This window comes from Sycon ciliatum, chromosome 5, assembly GCF_964019385.1.
Source record: "Sycon ciliatum chromosome 5, ocSycCili1.1, whole genome shotgun sequence".
In the NCBI taxonomy this organism is placed as follows: Eukaryota; Metazoa; Porifera; class Calcarea; order Leucosolenida; family Sycettidae; genus Sycon; species Sycon ciliatum.
In genome coordinates, this window is record NC_088647.1 from 27,754,291 (window position 1) to 27,774,579 (window position 20,289).

Genomic DNA, 20,289 nt, shown 5'->3' on the forward strand with positions numbered 1-20,289 from the left:
CAGGGGTCAAAGGTCAAACTCTGGGGGGTCCCGGGGCCAGACCAAGCACGACCGACACAGTGTGCCTTATTTGGCCCAAAGGTCAAAGGTCAAAAAGTGAGCCAGAACCCGCCCCGCACTTACTACTCTTCTTGCCTTTTTATTTAAAAAAACCCTTTGGAGTCCATGGTTCGATTTCGAACCATGGGCATTTTGTATGCATGTGGGCGCAGTCAAACTTTTGGTTCTCGGCCAAATCTTCACCAAATTCAACAATCGAAGGGTCTAGATGGTAGAGAAAACTCTCAGCTATCACCTCAAACCGAAGTCTTTTCGATGAAGTTTGAGTGAGCGGCGAGCGATCAAACATTTCGAATTTTCTGCGCTGCGTGCTGCGAGTCAGCAGTGCGTGAAAAAATGGGATTTTCCCAGCTTCATGACAGGCGGCACGTGCCAGGACCGGCGCGGCGCGAAGTCACGGCAAGGTAAGCTTCTACTTGAAAAAATTGAACAGTTCCGAGCCAGATTCAGTGAAATGGCTACATGAGACCGATTTCGTCTCAGATCTGGAGCTGGACTCGCGTTTGGGGAGCGTTGTGGCGGCCAATGGAAAGTGCTCTTGGCGAGTTTGGGTGCATTGTAATTTTCTCATCAAGAGCTTTCAAACGAGCCCAAGATCTTCAAAATCGGTGAAGTAGAACCAAAGTTATGGTGGAAATGGAGTGCGCATTTTCGTGACTACCACAAATTCAGCGGAAGCAAAAAAGTTACGGACTCCAAAGGGTTAAACACAGCCCCACATGCATGCACAATTATTGTTCTTAATATAATAATAATAATCTTTATTAAAGGATCTCCCAGAGGCGATGGCCTGTCGAGGGGATCTCCTGATGCAAATCTTGGTTTCCCTCACTCCTTTAGAAGATGATGCTTTTCTTCCTTCTGGAAATAACCGAGAGTGTTGAGGCTGTAACTACGGGCGAGTGCGTACCGTATGTGTGTGTGTGTGTGGCTTCGGCATTTCTCCGGAGGATCGTCGTCCATTGGTCGTTGGCGGGGAAATTGTCGAGAATGTGCATGACTTTCGCTACCTAGGCTCCATCATCCATACTGGTGGCCGCACCGCAGTGGACACTCGGTCCCGAATAGCGTCAGCATCTAGGGCATTCGGAGCATTGCGTCGATCTGTCTTTGATGATGGCGATCTTTCACTGGCAACGAAGCGAATGGTGTATGATGCATGTGTGGCTTCTCTTCTCCTTTACGGAGCGGAGTGTTGGGTACCACTGAAAAGCGAGCTTGCGGCGCTGTCCGCCTTCCATCTTCGCTGCATTTCCGCAATCTTAGCCCTCGGTAGAAGAGACACCTGGGACTTCCACATCAACAGGAAGACCATTCTGGAGGCCTGGAATCGTCGAGATCCTCGGGATATTACCACACGTGTTCTTCGCCGCCGTCTGGAGTGGCTAGGCCATCTAGCTAGGATGGACGGCGATAGAACTCCGCGCCAGCTCCTGTTTGGTGCGCTCCTTCCGCCGAGGCCGGCTTGCGGTCCTCGGAAACGGTGGCGAGACTCTGTCAGAGCTGACCTCTCCGCAGTGAACATCGACCACACGGAATGGTACGACCTCGCCCAGGAGCGTGGGAAATGGCGCAGTGCGTATTCCGCTCAACCAGTACCGCGATCGGCTCAGCGTGACACTTCTGTGCTCTGCGATGTTTGCCAGCGTACTTTCGCCCACCAGAAATACAAGAATCGCCACAAGTGCCTGGCCGAGAGGAGGAAGCCCATATCTGAGCAGTCCGGCAGCCGACTATGTAATGCGTGCGGGAGATGGTTCTTGAGTGCTGGCGGGCTAGCTTCGCATAAGTGTCTCTCCAACTCGGCTGCTGAAGTGGCGTCGGTCTCGGCTGTGGCATCGGCAGACTCGGTCCGGAAACAGCGGGTTGCCCTGCCCTGCTGCAGAGCGCATTGTCTCGGCTGCGGTCGCTGCTGCAAGTCATCCCGTGGTTTCGACCTGCATAGCTGTGCTAATTTCCTGTCCAGGAAGTAGAGCGGCGTTTCTGGGTCCAATGCTGAACTCAGTGCTGTCGACCCCTGCACAGGGGACACGTGACCATTTGATGGCAGTGTTACCAAGGACCAAGGTGTGTGTGTGCGCGTGTGTGTGTGTGCGTGTGTGTGCGTGCGTGTGTTCATAGATGTCATACCTGCCAAGTACTGAGAGTGATTTTTCTGGATCGCCATTGCAAAATCCCTGGATTTGCATTGTTTTCCGGTGGAACAGTTTTCCCCTGTTCGATATAACTTTACACTCCCTCGCACCTCATGCATCTCACGCGCCTGTCTATTAGCACCTTCATTGGCGCCATTGCCACATGTATACTATCACCTTTTGCATTATAACTGGTAGCAAGAGGATGGTTACTACTCTGCTTTTGGCAGGTGTTCTGGTCGCTCTGCTTACGCTCCTCGTACTCGTCGTTCGGCTGATAAACGATATCAAGACCGCTCAGCGCTTTAGCCAAGGAAACCGAACGATACATCCGGACTCGGAACCGTGGGAGCCAACACCCCGCCTTACGAAAGAGCCGCCTGTGTTTGGAGGAGATTCCGCTACATTCAAAGAATGGACGTTTGCAATGGACATGGCCCTACGATCGTTGGCACTCCCAAATACGGCACAGAGGATCGACTACGCGGCAGGATTTTTGACTGGAAACGCTCGTCTTTGGTTGATAGCGGCATTGGAAGCTAACCAAGTGTTTTCCGACTGGCCTGCTCTGAAAGCGGCACTTGGCGATGTGTACGGACCACGGCACAACGAGGAAACATCGCGTATGGGACTAATTTCCGCAGCGCAGCACGGGTCGCTGGTCGCATACATTGCTGCTTTCACTCGCCTCAGCCTGCAAGTGCCGGAAATCGACCACCACACCAGAGCGGTGCTGTTCGTCAGGGGTCAAGTGCCGCACATCCAGCGACAGGTCATGCGTGAGCATCCACGTACCCTGGAGCAAGCTGTCATGGCAGCAAACACCGTGGAGCAGTCGTCAGGGCCACCAGCCAGTAGAGAGTCGCGTTCCGTGCCCAGCTTCCGTGGCCAGGGCCTCCGCAAGCTGACGGATCAAGAGCTTGTCCAACTGCGAGCAATGGGACACTGCTTTTCTTGCAGGAAGCCAGGCCACCTCGCTAAAGACTGTACTGAGGGTGGACAGCGCTACCCAAACGCTGGTCGCCAGTAAGAAAGGGGGTGCGCTTATTGGCGACGACCCAAGCACCCACGCCGTTACCAGTCGCTAACCGATTCGGAGCTCTGGAGGTTCAATACGTTGCTCTCCAGGAACCTACGGAGCAGGAGACAACCATAGCTGTAGGATATTGTCCCGTTGCAGAAAGGTGTCATGTCAGCAACGTCAGCGTTGGTAATGAACCTGAACACGGCCTACTGCGCGTACAGGGAAAGATCGGCGGTCCCGTGTAGTGATGCTGATAGATTCCGGTTCGACGCATGACTTTATTGCAGACGGTTTTGTTCGAAATCATCATCTTGACACGGATGCAAGCTCAGAAATGCTGAGCGTAACATTGGCGGACGGCTCGACCAGCGAGGTCCCGCAGATTTCCACACGCACGCTAAAGGTGACAGTCGGTGGCTTCAGTGAGGAACAGCACTTTACTGTGTATCCCCTAACTCGCTACGACGCTATTCTTGGCAAGCCGTGGCTTACAAGGAACAATCCCAGCATCAACTTCCGTACGAACGAAGTTCAGTTGGACAGTGAGCCCTTTGTTGCCAAATTGCCTTCAGCTAACCCGCCGACAGCCGACCGGCCAACTGTGGAAAGCATGTTTATCAGTGGCCGACAAGCTCGTCATGCCCTGAGGAGTGGAGCGGAGGGGTTTCTTGCATGGGTCACTGCTGCAAACGAGGAGAATCGTTCCGGCCACAACTCCAGGAATCAGAGCAACAGGACATCCAGAACCTGCTCAAGAGGTACCAGGATTTATTTCCAGACGAGCTGCCGAATGAGCTTCCACCGAAGAGACCAGTCGACCATGAAATCCAGATAGAAGATGGAGCCAGACTACCGTCTCGACCCGCCTACCGCTTGCCGAAACCAGAGATGGACGATCTCCAGTCACAGCTGTCAGAACTACTTGAGAAGGGATTCATGTAGCCAAGTAAGTCGCCATACGGTGCACCCGTTTTTTGTGAAGAAGTCGAATAGTACTCTGAGGGTGGTGTGCGATTGGCGAGAATTGAATAGAATTACGATCAAAAACAAACTTGTCTTCCTAATATTGATGACTTATTCGACACGATCCAGGGCAGTGCATATTTCTTCAAGTTGGACTTGCGTTCGGGGTACAATCAAATCAGAATTCAAGACTTGGATGTTTCTAAGACGGCCATTAATACGCCGTTCGGCCACTTCCAATTTAGAGTCATGGGATTCGGGCTGACTAATGCCCCGGCCACCTTTCAGTCACTCATGAACTCTATTCTGCAACCGCATCTCCGAAAATTCGTTGTAGTATTCTTGGATGACATTCTAGTTTTCAGCAAGACCTGGGAAGATCATCAGCATCATCTTCAAACAATTCTAGAAACAAAGGTTTGCTCCCCACACCGGAGCTCGCGCTATTCCGCCGACTTTACTTGACACTTGACTGACTCACGACTGCCATCCAGAGCACACGAGAAGTCCATCGAACCTTCGACTCGGCAAACCTGCAAGAAAGCACCACTCCCTGCTCAATACACAGTGTTTCGGGGAATTCACCCCTCATCAGTTGAGCTTGAGTAGGCTGAGGAAGATTGTGCCTGAAGAGCACCACTTATATAGTGCTCTCCAGGCACAAACATCACCAGGGATACAAACTTACAGAGACGCTCCGCTTCCAGCGCGACAAACACCTCGTGAACACCAGATAGCAGCGTGAGTCAGTGTCGCTCCTGGACGGTGAGACAGACGTCGAGGACCCTCGGTCATTCGCAACGCTGTCACCTCCAAACCAACTAGTCGCCAGCCCGCGCTGGGCACAACAGTACGAAGTAGTGGTTGCGACTTCGGCGATGATTTTGTAAGAAAGGTTTGCTCCCCACACCGGAGCTCGCGCTATTCCGCCGACTTTACTTGACACTTGACTGACTCACGACTGCCATCCAGAGCACACGAGAAGTCCATCGAACCTTCGACTCGGCAAACCTGCAAGAAAGCACCACTCCCTGCTCAATACACAGTGTTTCGGGGAATTCACCCCTCATCAGTTGAGCTTGAGTAGGCTGAGGAAGATTGTGCCTGAAGAGCACCACTTATATAGTGCTCTCCAGGCACAAACATCACCAGGGATACAAACTTACAGAGACGCTCCGCTTCCAGCGCGACAACACCTCGTGAACACCAGATAGCAGCGTGAGTCAGTGTCGCTCCTGGACGGTGAGACAGACGTCGAGGACCCTCGGTCATTCGCAACGCTGTCCCCTCCAAACCAACTAGTCGCCAGCCCGCGCTGGGCACAACAGTACGAAGTAGTGGTTGCGACTTCGGCGATGATTTTGTAAGAAAGGTTTGCTCCCCACACCGGAGCTCGCGCTATTCCGCCGACTTTACTTGACACTTGACTGACTCACGACTGCCATCCAGAGCACACGAGAAGTCCATCGAACCTTCGACTCGGCAAACCTGCAAGAAAGCACCACTCCCTGCTCAATACACAGTGTTTCGGGGAATTCACCCCTCATCAGTTGAGCTTGAGTAGGCTGAGGAAGATTGTGCCTGAAGAGCACCACTTATATAGTGCTCTCCAGGCACAAACATCACCAGGGATACAAACTTACAGAGACGCTCCGCTTCCAGCGCGACAAACACCTCGTGAACACCAGATAGCAGCGTGAGTCAGTGCCGCTCCTGGACGGTGAGACAGACGTCGAGGACCCTCGGTCATTCGCAACGCTGTCACCTCCAAACCAACTAGTCGCCAGCCCGCGCTGGGCACAACAGTACGAAGTAGTGGTTGCGACTTCGGCGATGATTTTGTAAGAAAGGTTTGCTCCCCACACCGGAGCTCGCGCTATTCCGCCGACTTTACTTGACACTTGACTGACTCACGACTGCCATCCAGAGCACACGAGAAGTCCATCGAACCTTCGACTCGGCAAACCTGCAAAAAAGCACCACTCCCTGCTCAATACACAGTGTTTCGGGGAATTCACCCCTCATCAGTTGAGCTTGAGTAGGCTGAGGAAGATTGTGCCTGAAGAGCACCACTTATATAGTGCTCTCCAGGCACAAACATCACCAGGGATACAAACTTACAGAGACGCTCCGCTTCCAGCGCGACAAACACCTCGTGAACACCAGATAGCAGCGTGAGTCAGTGTCGCTCCTGGACGGTGAGACAGACGTCGAGGACCCTCGGTCATTCGCAACGCTGTCACCTCCAAACCAACTAGTCGCCAGCCCGCGCTGGGCACAACAGTACGAAGTAGTGGTTGCGACTTCGGCGATGATTTTGTAAGAAAGGTTTGCTCCCCACACCGGAGCTCGCGCTATTCCGCCGACTTTACTTGACACTTGACTGACTCACGACTGCCATCCAGAGCACACGAGAAGTCCATCGAACCTTCGACTCGGCAAACCTGCAAGAAAGCACCACTCCCTGCTCAATACACAGTGTTTCGGGGAATTCACCCCTCATCAGTTGAGCTTGAGTAGGCTGAGGAAGATTGTGCCTGAAGAGCACCACTTATATAGTGCTCTCCAGGCACAAACATCACCAGGGATACAAACTTACAGAGACGCTCCGCTTCCAGCGCGACAAACACCTCGTGAACACCAGATAGCAGCGTGAGTCAGTGTCGCTCCTGGACGGTGAGACAGACGTCGAGGACCCTCGGTCATTCGCAACGCTGTCACCTCCAAACCAACTAGTCGCCAGCCCGCGCTGGGCACAACAGTACGAAGTAGTGGTTGCGACTTCGGCGATGATTTTGTAAGAAAGGTTTGCTCCCCACACCGGAGCTCGCGCTATTCCGCCGACTTTACTTGACACTTGACTGACTCACGACTGCCATCCAGAGCACACGAGAAGTCCATCGAACCTTCGACTCGGCAAACCTGCAAGAAAGCACCACTCCCTGCTCAATACACAGTGTTTCGGGGAATTCACCCCTCATCAGTTGAGCTTGAGTAGGCTGAGGAAGATTGTGCCTGAAGAGCACCACTTATAAAGTGCTCTCCAGGCACAAACATCACCAGGGATACAAACTTACAGAGACGCTCCGCTTCCAGCGCGACAAACACCTCGTGAACACCAGATAGCAGCGTGAGTCAGTGTCGCTCCTGGACGGTGAGACAGACGTCGAGGACCCTCGGTCATTCGCAACGCTGTCACCTCCAAACCAACTAGTCGCCAGCCCGCGCTGGGCACAACAGTACGAAGTAGTGGTTGCGACTTCGGCGATGATTTTGTAAGAAAGGTTTGCTCCCCACACCGGAGCTCGCGCTATTCCGCCGACTTTACTTGACACTTGACTGACTCACGACTGCCATCCAGAGCACACGAGAAGTCCATCGAACCTTCGACTCGGCAAACCTGCAAGAAAGCACCACTCCCTGCTCAATACACAGTGTTTCGGGGAATTCACCCCTCATCAGTTGAGCTTGAGTAGGCTGAGGAAGATTGTGCCTGAAGAGCACCACTTATATAGTGCTCTCCAGGCACAAACATCACCAGGGATACAAACTTACAGAGACGCTCCGCTTCCAGCGCGACAAACACCTCGTGAACACCAGATAGCAGCGTGAGTCAGTGTCGCTCCTGGACGGTGAGACAGACGTCGAGGACCCTCGGTCATTCGCAACGCTGTCACCTCCAAACCAACTAGTCGCCAGCCCGCGCTGGGCACAACAGTCCAGGAGCGACACTGACTCACGCTGCTATCTGGTGTTCACGAGGTGTTTGTCGCGCTGGAAGCGGAGCGTCTCTGTAAGTTTGTATCCCTGGTGATGTTTGTGCCTGGAGAGCACTATATAAGTGGTGCTCTTCAGGCACAATCTTCCTCAGCCTACTCAAGCTCAACTGATGAGGGGTGAATTCCCCGAAACACTGTGTATTGAGCAGGGAGTGGTGCTTTCTTGCAGGTTTGCCGAGTCGAAGGTTCGATGGACTTCTCGTGTGCTCTGGATGGCAGTCGTGAGTCAGTCAAGTGTCAAGTAAAGTCGGCGGAATAGCGCGAGCTCCGGTGTGGGGAGCAAACCTTTCTTACAAAATCATCGCCGAAGTCGCAACCACTACTTCGTACTGTTGTGCCCAGCGCGGGCTGGCGACTAGTTGGTTTGGAGGTGACAGCGTTGCGAATGACCGAGGGTCCTCGACGTCTGTCTCACCGTCCAGGAGCGACACTGACTCACGCTGCTATCTGGTGTTCACGAGGTGTTTGTCGCGCTGGAAGCGGAGCGTCTCTGTAAGTTTGTATCCCTGGTGATGTTTGTGCCTGGAGAGCACTATATAAGTGGTGCTCTTCAGGCACAATCTTCCTCAGCCTACTCAAGCTCAACTGATGAGGGGTGAATTCCCCGAAACACTGTGTATTGAGCAGGAAGTGGTGCTTTTTTGCAGGTTTGCCGAGTCGAAGGTTCGATGGACTTCTCGTGTGCTCTGGATGGCAGTCGTGAGTCAGTCAAGTGTCAAGTAAAGTCGGCGGAATAGCGCGAGCTCCGGTGTGGGGAGCAAACCTTTCTTACAAAATCATCGCCGAAGTCGCAACCACTACTTCGTACTGTTGTGCCCAGCGCGGGCTGGCGACTAGTTGGTTTGGAGGTGACAGCGTTGCGAATGACCGAGGGTCCTCGACGTCTGTCTCACCGTCCAGGAGCGACACTGACTCACGCTGCTATCTGGTGTTCACGAGGTGTTTGTCGCGCTGGAAGCGGAGCGTCTCTGTAAGTTTGTATCCCTGGTGATGTTTGTACCTGGAGAGCACTATATAAGTGGTGCTCTTCAGGCACAATCTTCCTCAGCCTACTCAAGCTCAACTGATGAGGGGTGAATTCCCCGAAACACTGTGTATTGAGCAGGGAGTGGTGCTTTCTTGCAGGTTTGCCGAGTCGAAGGTTCGATGGACTTCTCGTGTGCTCTGGATGGCAGTCGTGAGTCAGTCAAGTGTCAAGTAAAGTCGGCGGAATAGCGCGAGCTCCGGTGTGGGGAGCAAACCTTTCTTACAAAATCATCGCCGAAGTCGCAACCACTACTTAATTCTAGAAACACTTAGAAATAGTGAGCTGTATTGCAAACAGTCTAAATGCGAATTCGGCGTGAGAGAAGTTCTCTTCTTGGGGCATAAAATCAACGGCTCATCAATTTCCCCAGATCCCAAGAAGATAAGTGCTGTGGAAACATGGCCAACTCTGTCGTCAGTAACTGATGTGAGGAAGTTTCTTGGCTTTGCAAACTATTTCCGAAGGTTCATAGATCGACACTCGACCATCTCTCGTCCATTAGAAGAAATCACCGGAAAAAATTCACGCTTTGAATGGAGCGCTGCTAGACAGAAGGCATTCGAGTCTCCAAAATCAGCATTACTCGAGGCGCCAGTGTTGCAACTGGCCGATGTTGAGAAAAGCTTCACGGTAGAAACTGACGCAAGCGACTTTGCCGTGGCGGGTGTGCTCCTGCAGCAGGGAGAAGATATGGATTTGCATCCCGTAGCCTATTGTAGTCGGAAACTGTCAGCTGCAGAACGCAACTATACAGCGGCCGAGACTGAAACGTTGGTTGTGGTATTTGCATTAAAGTGCTGGAGAATCTATCTATTCCGCCACTTTGACCTGGTGACTGATAATATGGGTGTTGTCTATTTACGAACCAAACCGACTCTCACCAAGCGTGAGGCAAGATGGGTAGAGTTTTTAGCTGACTATGACTTTACAGTCTTTCACAAACCAGGAAAGAAAAACATTGCCGATCCGCTTTCACGCCGTCCAGATCTGTTCAGTGATTCTAAAATAGGCGGGTCATCCTATCCTCCTAACATCAGTTGAATGCCATAGAGCATACCCCAGAGATTAATCCAGACTTAGCGCAGTTAATTGTCAGCGGTTACAAGTGCGACAAGGATCTTGCTCCCATTATCAGGAGAATGAAAAATTCAAGCCATGACAATCTGCACGACTGTTACCTTCTAAATGAAACACCCGGTTATCTTTATCTCAGATCTTCACCACAGAACCGGTTATGCATTCCAAAGAGTAGCAAACTCCGACTCGCCCTGCTTCAAGAATACCATGACTGTGTGTCTGCAGGGCACCCCGGTCGAGATCGCACCTATTTCAGACTCGCTAGATATTTCTATTGGCCCAGAATGGGACTGGATGTAAAGGCGTTTGTCAAGTCATGTGACGTCTGCCAACGAGTAAAAGCGGCCAGTTAAAAACTGGTCTGTTGCAGAATTTACCAGCGCCTAGTCAGCTGTGGGCGGATATCTCGATGGATTTTATCATAGGTTTGCCTAGGACCGATACAGGTCATGATGCTATAAATGTATTTGTAGACCGTTTGACAAAGTGTGTACATTTAGCACCTACTTCCTCTACTATTGGAGCTAAAGGAAGTGCTGATCTGTATACTCAACATGTATTTCGACTGCATGGTTTGAGTTCTAGTATTGTATGTGATCGTTATCCAAGATTTACTGCAGCATTTTTTCAGGAATTGTTTGATCGCTTTGGAACGAAATTAGCATTTAGTACTGCCAATCACCCTCAGACAGATGGCCTAACTGAACGAGTAAACAGAATAGTAGAAGATGTGCTGAGGGCTTTTGTAATCATAAGCAAGATAACTGGGATATGCTCCTACCTCTCTGTGAGTTTTTTATCAACAGCGCTACTAATCATCTACAGGAAACACACCGTTCTTCTTAAATTATGGTCTAAATCCCAGAGCGCCACCCGACTTCCTCAACAACGGCCCTATTCAGGGAGGCAGAGATTCAGCTGATTGGTTGCAAGCAAGACAAGACGCGGTCAAGATCTCACAAGATGCGCTAGTGGCAGCTCAAGCTCGTCAGGCCTTCTATGCAGATCGGACAAGGGTCGAGGGAAAGCTGAAGGTGGGAGATTTGGTAATGGTCTACCCTACCGGGATTTCCTCCTGACTCCTGACGCTCGGGACAGACCATCCCATAAATTACGCCCCAAGTGGTTTGGCCCCTTTCCTATAACCAGGTGGTCGGCCCGAATGCCTACAAGCTCAAGTTGCCTCATACCAGCCGCTGTCACCCTGTATTTAATTTGTCGGCACTCCGTGCCGCCTACGAGAAGAACGCTATTCCTAATAGGAGACAGCTTACGCCTCCGCCTATCACGGACCTTGATGGTCATACCCGCTACGTGGTGGAGAACATTCTGAGTCACCGCCGCCGGCAGAATCAGCTTCAGTACCTAGTCAAGTGGCAAGGCTACTCTGATGCCACTTGGGAGCCTGAACATTATTTCTTGGATGAATCTGGTAATGACATTGTTCCACTTCAGAAGTACAAAACCTTGGCTTCTGCCCGCTGAGTTTTGCAGTTGAACTTCTAGTTTTCACCTTACACATTTTTTGAGCTTATTCCTCTTTTATTTGCATGGAGTTTGAGTCGTCTTATTGTGTTACTTCAGTGCGAAGCCTTTTTTCGTCCCGCACGTGTTTGCGCTTATTGTACTCTATTCCACTTGAGCATTTGGGTTATAAGCTCCTTCCTGTCCATAGGAGGGGGATGATGTAACAGTCTTCCTCTGTTCGCTATAACTTTACACTCCCTCGCACCTCATGCATCTCACGCCTGTCTATTAGCACCTTCATTGGCGCCATTGCCACATGTATACTATCATCTTTTGAATATAACTGGTTGAGGCACGCTCAACCAGGTCTCTAACTTTTCAAGTTCGATTAAACCTATTACATCCGGAATATGTCATACTTTTCCAACATTGCTTTTTTCTAGGGAACAAAGGATTACTCTTTAGCTAACGAATGAGTGTTTGTGGTAGCGATAGAGCTATCCAGTACACTTTCACTGTACCTGTAAGGAAGAACAAGAGTACATTCATGTACAGGGGACGTTTAAAACTGCAAATAACTTGAAATACGTGCATGACAAAACGATCAAAAAGCTGCTGTTATGTTGCAAGGCAGCCACTATAGGTACTGAACTGGTTGACTTGGCACGTGCGCCTTTTCTAGAATTGTAGGCACGTAATAATCGCGAGTTTACCAGGCATACATATACATATAATATTATGTACCACCAACGATCTCTTATCGCACACAATCAGTAACAATCGCCCTTGCTCACGAACGAGTACTCGATGCCCTCCTTTGTTGTGTTCCCTACTTTTTCAAACTATTTTAATGCTACCAGCTTCAAGAATGGCTGGAGTGGAAATAATGTTTTTGAAGACGGCTTTTGTTCTTTCTTGCAATGTATATATTTCCTCAATTAATTAATAGAAGTTACACAAGGGCGAAGGCTCCCAGGAAAGGTCTCTGTGTTCCAGTATTGCTGATGAATTGCAATTATTATAAGTAAACTCGGATGGAGAGCCAATAATTGATTTATAGGGAAGAAAAGGGCCAATTCCCCTTGTTGTTCAACTATCATTGTGATGAACATTTCTGTCGATTATCACATGAAAACGACGTTCAAATGTTAACATATTGTTCAATTGTTCTCGTGGTACGTGCGCGCTCGTTTTACTTTCGTCGATATTCGGTTTCTTGTCTCCACGTCCACTTTATAAAAGTACCAAGGAACAACAAATTACAAATTTCGGTATAATGTCCACTAACACGGAATTCCGCCACCTTGCAGTTGATTTTTCCCATTCCTCTCCTCATCAATCCCTACTTGTCTTTGTACATACATCTACATCTACTGTTCTTTCAATCAAATGAACCCCTCGATAGGCACATTGCCTTCGGGTCATTTCATAATGTAATAATAATAAAACACCACCAGTAAGTAGACAATCAGTTCATGTGCACTCCACTAACCAAGGGAACTGACGTTCTACAACTACCTGCCAATCAGGTCTAGCACTTCTTGGACGCACACGCCAACACCCTTCCAACATGGTTCTACATTTGAAAGTTATACAAACAAGCATAGAAGTGAAAAGTGCGCGCAACCAAGACAAGCACAAGCTGAATGTCTCTGCTGTGAATAGATTTGGCGGATGAACATAATAATTATAATATCGATGACGATACCAGCAATACCTTTGGAAAACAAGGTCAAACCGCGATTCAAGGACGCATAGCAACATACCACACAACTCAGTTGGCACTGAGGCTACAAAGACCAATTCGAGGAGAAGATAAGCGAACATAAATCCTGCAAAACCACACTCCTCAGCAACACAATACTGTACGTCGACAGTGCATATTATTTAGATGGACCAATAAGTAGCAGTAACAATCAGCAGTTTCACACGACGATCGTTTCGCAATAGATTAATAATGTCTCATCAGGTGTGCATAGATCCACGTAGGTCCGATGGAGAGCCAAGAATTGATTTATATGAAAGAGCAAGGACCAATGAACTACAAGTTACGCCAATTTATATCCACTAACACCACCATTGAATTAGCTCATGCGATAGCATTACACGACACTGACCAACGGTACTGACTTTCTACAATTTGCCAACCAACTCTAGAATGTCTTGGATGCGCACTCCAACAGCCTCCTACTGTAGCGGACATGGAAATCCAGTCGATTGACAGGGGCCCGCGCCCTCAGCGCGTACAGAACGCTGGTATATGGGTGCAGTGACCATGTTGATCCGATGCGACCAGCGCGCTGCAGCGCATTAAAGGGAAACTGAACGCCAAAAATAAGTATGGCTTATCCGAAGGAGAATTGGGCACTGATTCCGATGAGCTATGTCTCGAGCCGATCAGAGAAGAGGAACCGTGTCAAATTTCATAAATAACACCTTCCATATTTGGAAATTGGGCTTGATGACGTGCGTACTGCTTAGCTGTCACCATGCTGTGCATGCTCAGCAGTGTAATTGAATGGAAGAAAACAATTACTTTGGTGTTTTGCAGCTCTATTTCGTTCCCTGACGGTACCCAAATCTAGATGTAGGAATCTGTTGAGCAGGAGAGTGACACATGTCTTCCCGAAGGCTGTCCAGCCTGCAGTGGTGATGAAGAAGACACGAATATCACCCCAAGATCGATTGTAGCGAATTGGAAAACTCATGGTGAATTTGCTTCCACTCCAAGGCAATGTCGAGGTATGAATGGTGCTTGTACTGCCTTCCAAAGTGCAGCGGAGATGAACATGGCTTTGCATAGCTGTTGCTCTACGCCAACTTACCTACTCTTGCTGGTTCCGTAGTGGCATATTGCAAATTTCGTGGACGAACAACTCGAGTCACTAGTGGCTAGTGAGCAACACTAACAGGTGAGATTTTTCAATTTGACAAAAATTGTTCTTGTTTGAGAACAGACGGTGGAAGTCATTTGACTCAGTAGGTGTCTCTGCTGCTTCTTTCCCTTCATTGGTAGGGTTGTGCTTGATAGTACAAGTGCTTGAAGTAAAATAAAATAAATAGAACATGTGGAACATAAATCTAATCAAGCATCAGTACATGTATTGCGAATTTCAACTTCAAAGCACATGAAATCACAATGATCACAAAGTTTATGGAATCAGGAGGACTCCCTGTGTTCAACGAACACAATACACACATTCTATATTGCGCGCACACATGTACACATGTGCGTGCACCCCCACCCCATCCCACAGACACACGCATGCAGCGCGCACATCCATACACATGTGCGTGACCCCCCCCCCCCCCCCACACACTACTACCCATACACATATGCGTCTACCCCCCCCCCACACACACACACGCACAAACACACACACACACACACACACACACACACACACACAAGATACGTGTAAGTGTACATGGTCTTCCTGGTGCAGATGCTGGGCCAGCACAATGGAAAATACCTCCATCAAGATGCTTGATCAAGTGTTGTGATAATGGCACTGTTTGTTTGTTTTTACAAAGACGTGTGGGAAGGATTACAATGCGTTATAATTCATAATTGTTCTTTGCCTTGTACTGTGCAGACCAGAATGCTTCGCCATCAACTCCTGGCTTTCCATCGGCATGGTGTTCAGCTGCAGCGGCATCTGGTCCGGGGAGTACAAGTTGCTGGATGGCTGCACTGACACAGGATGGGTTTGCGTTGGCAATGCAATACGGCAGTCATCCCACATTATGAGCTACAAGTTTATGTAATTTATATTGTCGCTCGTCCAGCAACGTCAAGGCTCTGCATGTAAACACAGGAGAACACCATAATAATTATACGACTCAGGGGATAATAATTATAAATTTGGATTAAATTTGGATTATCAATTTCTTGACATTTATGAGTTCCTGTCTAAACCATGTCGTGATATTGATTGCTACATGTATCTGCTCACAAAGTACCTCGTATTGTAACAATACTCTGCTTAATCACTACCCTCTGCCAATTATTAGATTCGCACAATATCCACAACATATGCAACACGATGCTGTCTATTGACACTACTTCGAACTGAAATGCTCACTACTCGTCTCCCGTTTTCAACTCCCTCTACCTTATGAATACTCTACTTTACTGGTTTCGTTTCTACCCTTTCCATTGCTGCCAGCTCCCAGTCTTTTTCAGTGCACAGCACCATATTGAAATTTTTGTGATTTGATGTACACATACTTTGAAATTGAAATTCGAATTACATGATCAGATTTTTGTTCCACATGTTCTTTTTATTTCGACTTGAAGCACAACACTATCGATGAAGGGAAAGAAGCCGCAGAGAGACACCTACTGAGTCTAATGACTGCCACCGTCTGTTCTCAAATAAGAACATTTTTTGTCAAATTGAAAAATCTCACCTGTTAGTGTTGCTCACTAGCCACTAGTGACTCGAATTGTTCGTCCACGAAATTTGCAATATACCACTACGGTACCAGCAAGAGTAGGTAAGTTGGCGTAGAACAACAGCTATGCAAAGCCATGTTCATCTCCGCTTCACTTTGGAAGGCAGTACAAGCACCCTTCATACCTCGACATTGCCTTGGAGTGGAAGCAAATTCACCAGGAGTTTTCCAATTCGCTACAATCGATCTTGGGGTGTTATTCGTGTCTTCTTCATCACCACTGCAGGCTGGACAGCCTTCGGGAAGACATGTGTCACTCTCCTGCTCAACAGATTCCTACATCTAGATTTGGTTACCGTCAGGGAACGAAATAGAGCTGCAAAACACCAAAGTAATTGTTTTCTTCCATTCAATTACACTGCTGAGCATGCACAGCATGGTGACAGCTAAGCAGTACGCACGTCATCAAGCCCAATTTCCAAATATGGAAGGTGTTATTTATGAAATTTGACACGGTTCCTCTTCTCTGATCGGCTCGAGACATAGCTCATCGGAATCAGTGCCCAATTCTCCTTCGGATAAGCCATACTTATTTTTGGCGTTCAGTTTCCCTTTAATGCATATGCGTACCGCTGATCCACAGCTGCATGGCCAGCACCCTGGCGCCGCTAGACGTGCGACCGGATTTCCATGTCCACGACAGTATGTTACTACAGACACAGTCAACTTTGCGTATAACGACACTCGGTGGGACATCAGAAAAGTGTCCTTATTCGCCAAGTGTCGTTATACCCGAAGTGTCGTTATACCCGAAGTGTCGTTATACCCGAAGTGTCGTTATACCCGAAGTGTCGTTATAATGTGTTACAGTTACATGTAGATGGGACTTTGCTCTGGGCATGGAAATTATGTCGTTATTCGCGATTTGTGGGGATATCCGCAGTCGTTATTAGCGAAGTTGACTGCACTATACCTTAGTTAGAACCGTAAAAGTGGCAAGGCACTCTTTCACATCGTCTTATTATTTTGAAGGTATTGGACATTTTACATGTACATCACACCACCAGTGTTATGCAAGGGAAAGAAAAGTGTAGTGGCACTAAATCGGTTGCTGAGTACCCGGCAGCGCTAGAACGAGTAGCGTCCCTTGGGTGTTCGTTCTGGACACTAACTCTTTGTGGCATGCGTGTCTTGTTACCGGTACATACATCTAGATAACTGTTAAGATCAATCGATAATTTGCCTTGTGATGTGCCAGGTGCGTCTTCGCGTGCCTTTGACACTGAGCGCACAATGCACAATGGAATTTCAGATCTGCCTGCAACTGTGGATGGACAAGGTCTTGAAGTGGGAATGAGTCGCTGGTACATGTCGCCAAAACGTAGCAATACGCACTCAATGATCACCGGATACGTGAGGGAAGATCCAGTCACAAGTGATCTTGTCCTTCCTAGGATCTAAAATCTCTGCTAGTGAATCAACAACAGTACAATTGGGCACATAATTATTGACTCCCCACTTTGGTGGTCTTGGCATGTTTTGCAACGTACATGTTGATTGTATACCGCCGCAAATGCTGCACATGAAGACAGAACTACTCCGGATTACTACTAAGTACTAGTAAATTCGACTCTTACTTTCATGATGTGAAGATGCAGTGTGATTCCCTCCGATACACAAAATTGATATAGTCGTGACATTGTGGTAATTGGTCGTGACATTGACAATCTTCAGGCAATCTTCGGGTAATCAGAGTAAAAGAGAACGAAGCAGCTAAAAGTGCTACATTTTTTGTATAAGATAGCGTGTACAAGGTGTCAATGCAGAAAGAAAGAGGTGGGCCAGTGAAGATGCGTGTAAAAGAAAGTGGCCATGATGGTGGCAAAGTGAAGACAAATGACTATACATCTAGGCACAACGTTGGGGACCGAGGAGTGGCTTTTAAACCTCAACACGTCCACCGGTGAAAGTATTGATTGATCGTAAAACGTTTGCATTTTAAAAGCGTTAAATTGAACCACAAGAGTGCTGGCGAGAGAAGATACGATTAGTAGAGTGGCAACTAGGTACACAGATATCATAAAAACCGACAGAAAGAAAAACAGCCGGCGCATAATAGCAAATGAGCTTATATCCTCTTGATATTAATACAGTATCTTGATGGCACTACAAGGCAGAAGATGGTTGACTACCGGTGCTCCATTGTGTGCAGATGTGGCTGACCAAAATTATTGAAAATATGGCAGCGCCCTGCACCGCACCGACTTCAAATGCTCAATGCCAGTAGTAAAGAAGCAGCGAGGGTGAAGAAAGCGGTAGACCTTACCATTGGTGCCACACCACTTCGATAAAGAGTTCCGTAATACGTACAGGGCGAATCACCGTCAGGCTTTGAGATGATAGCCACTTCTTTGAAATCTTTGCTCCATTTAACACTCAAAGTCGGACCATCTGTTAAGAAGTCGTACTGGAAGTCGACTCTGATTCGGTCTCGAATCGTTACAAAGTAGTCCTTGATTTTACTGCAGATTCCTTTGAAGAACGCCTTTAGACTGCCCCAAACCGATCGCTTCGAGATTGATCGTTTCGACGTTCCATTCGTAGGGTTTCCATCTGCTGCAATCTCCAGTCTGCTCACACAGCACGAACACGTTGACTTTGAACAATCTGTTATGTAAATGCCCGCTGCTGATTCCTCTGCCACGGAGGGGCCTATTTCGCAAAGAGCGACTGCGGCGACAACCAGCAAGAATACGCTGGTCTTACTCATTTTTGGTGTCAGAGTCAATGGTAAAATACAGCAGCTTTCCTCATCAACAACAACGATCCAAGCTAGCTCACAATGGCCACGAAGACTTCAGTACTCCCGTATTTATGGCTAGCAACAGGACCACTTGCGAGCTTTTGTTCGCAGTGGTTTTCGGAACCCCCATCTGAAATCGACCGATCCGTCGCCTATCTCTGGCATCTTGACGCAACTCCCCTTTTGAAAGGCCGATGTCTGTCAGCATACATGTGTGCTGAATAATTATTGCTATTAGAATACTTTTAAAGTTTTAATACACCTATGGCATGCATGCATGATGCCAAGCTGAACATTTACAAAGTAATTATTATTGCCATCAGAAGATCACTCACCTCAGACACTATCCGGAACACGACACTAGCATTGAAGCAATCGTGACTATTCTGTTTTTGTTGTTGTTGTTGTTGTTCCAATTCATAGCATATGTACTACACGTCAAGTTAATGTTGACCAATCAGGATGAGCGCATCTTGACCGTGCCCCTTAACTTCCTTATTCTAATACCACTGCTTGTCTGCGTGTGATCACAGTGGCGTGCATGCATTCATGGTGCCAAGCCGCATGGTTGTCAGGAAAATTCTTTTGTTCAACTCTCCTGAGAAATGCGTCAATTCTTTTTGTACAACACAAACAACACTGCTAACCAGTCTCTCGCTGGGATGTTGGGAGAAGGGGCTTGTGTGTATGTCAAGACCTGGCCTAGCCCAGCTTTGAGAGGTAGTGTAACCGTTTGAAGGTATTCTTGGAAAAGACAATGCTTGCTCAAGGCAACACAACTGATATAGGGCACTTCGTGCCCTAAGGTGATAACGCGCGTGCTGACAGGATAGGGAAAGGTGCAAGATACAGAGCTAGAGGGCAGATAAGGTTAGCGCTAACAGGGAACTGTTACACCATCCCTCCCTCCTAAACGAGGCACATGTGCCTCCAGGGAGTCGAGGAATATGTGGAAAGGGAATAATCAAATGAAATCGTGTCAACCCAACAACGCTCATCTAATTGAAGCACCGTGCAAGGTAACCAAGAACAGTCAGGCGAGTGAAGATAACGGAAATGGAGAAAATCTAAAACAGGAGGGGAATGGATTGCTTAACACAACAAGGATCAAGTGGGAATTCTCAAGGTACACGTGCAATTGAATTTGAGCGAGTAACATTTCGCTGTAACCAAAGTGTCACTAACATGCCCTGGACGCCCTGTAACGCCTCAGAGCAACTATCGGCCTACCGGCCTCGTCCAGCAAGTTCTCTTCTGGCTCCCAGGTCGCTTCGTCGTCTGGGTACCCTTGCCACTTGACAAGGTACTGAGTCTGATGCCTTCGCTGGCGATCGTCAAGAATCTTCTCCACCATGTATCTGGTCTGACCGTGCAAGTCAGTGAGCGGTGGCGGGGGTGGCTGCCGCCTGCCGGGAATAGTGTTCTGCTCAAACCGGCGCAGAGCAGTGACATTGAAGACAGGGTGGCACCGAATAGCGCTGGGTAGATCCAGCTGATAGGCGTTGGGTCCGATCTTCTTGATGATTGGGTAGGGCCCGAACCACTTAGGGCGTAGC

General features: G+C 48.6%; 1 long non-coding RNA gene across 1 annotated transcript; it reads left to right on the forward strand.

Annotated features, from left to right (window-relative positions):
* The first annotated feature begins 14,298 nt into the window (after window positions 1-14,298).
* Window positions 14,299-15,517, forward strand: LOC135816707 (uncharacterized). The gene is made up of 2 exons (XR_010553465.1): window positions 14,299-14,444; window positions 15,129-15,517. It is a non-coding gene; the product is annotated as an uncharacterized LOC135816707 (long non-coding RNA).
* Window positions 15,518-20,289: the final 4,772 nt, after the last annotated feature.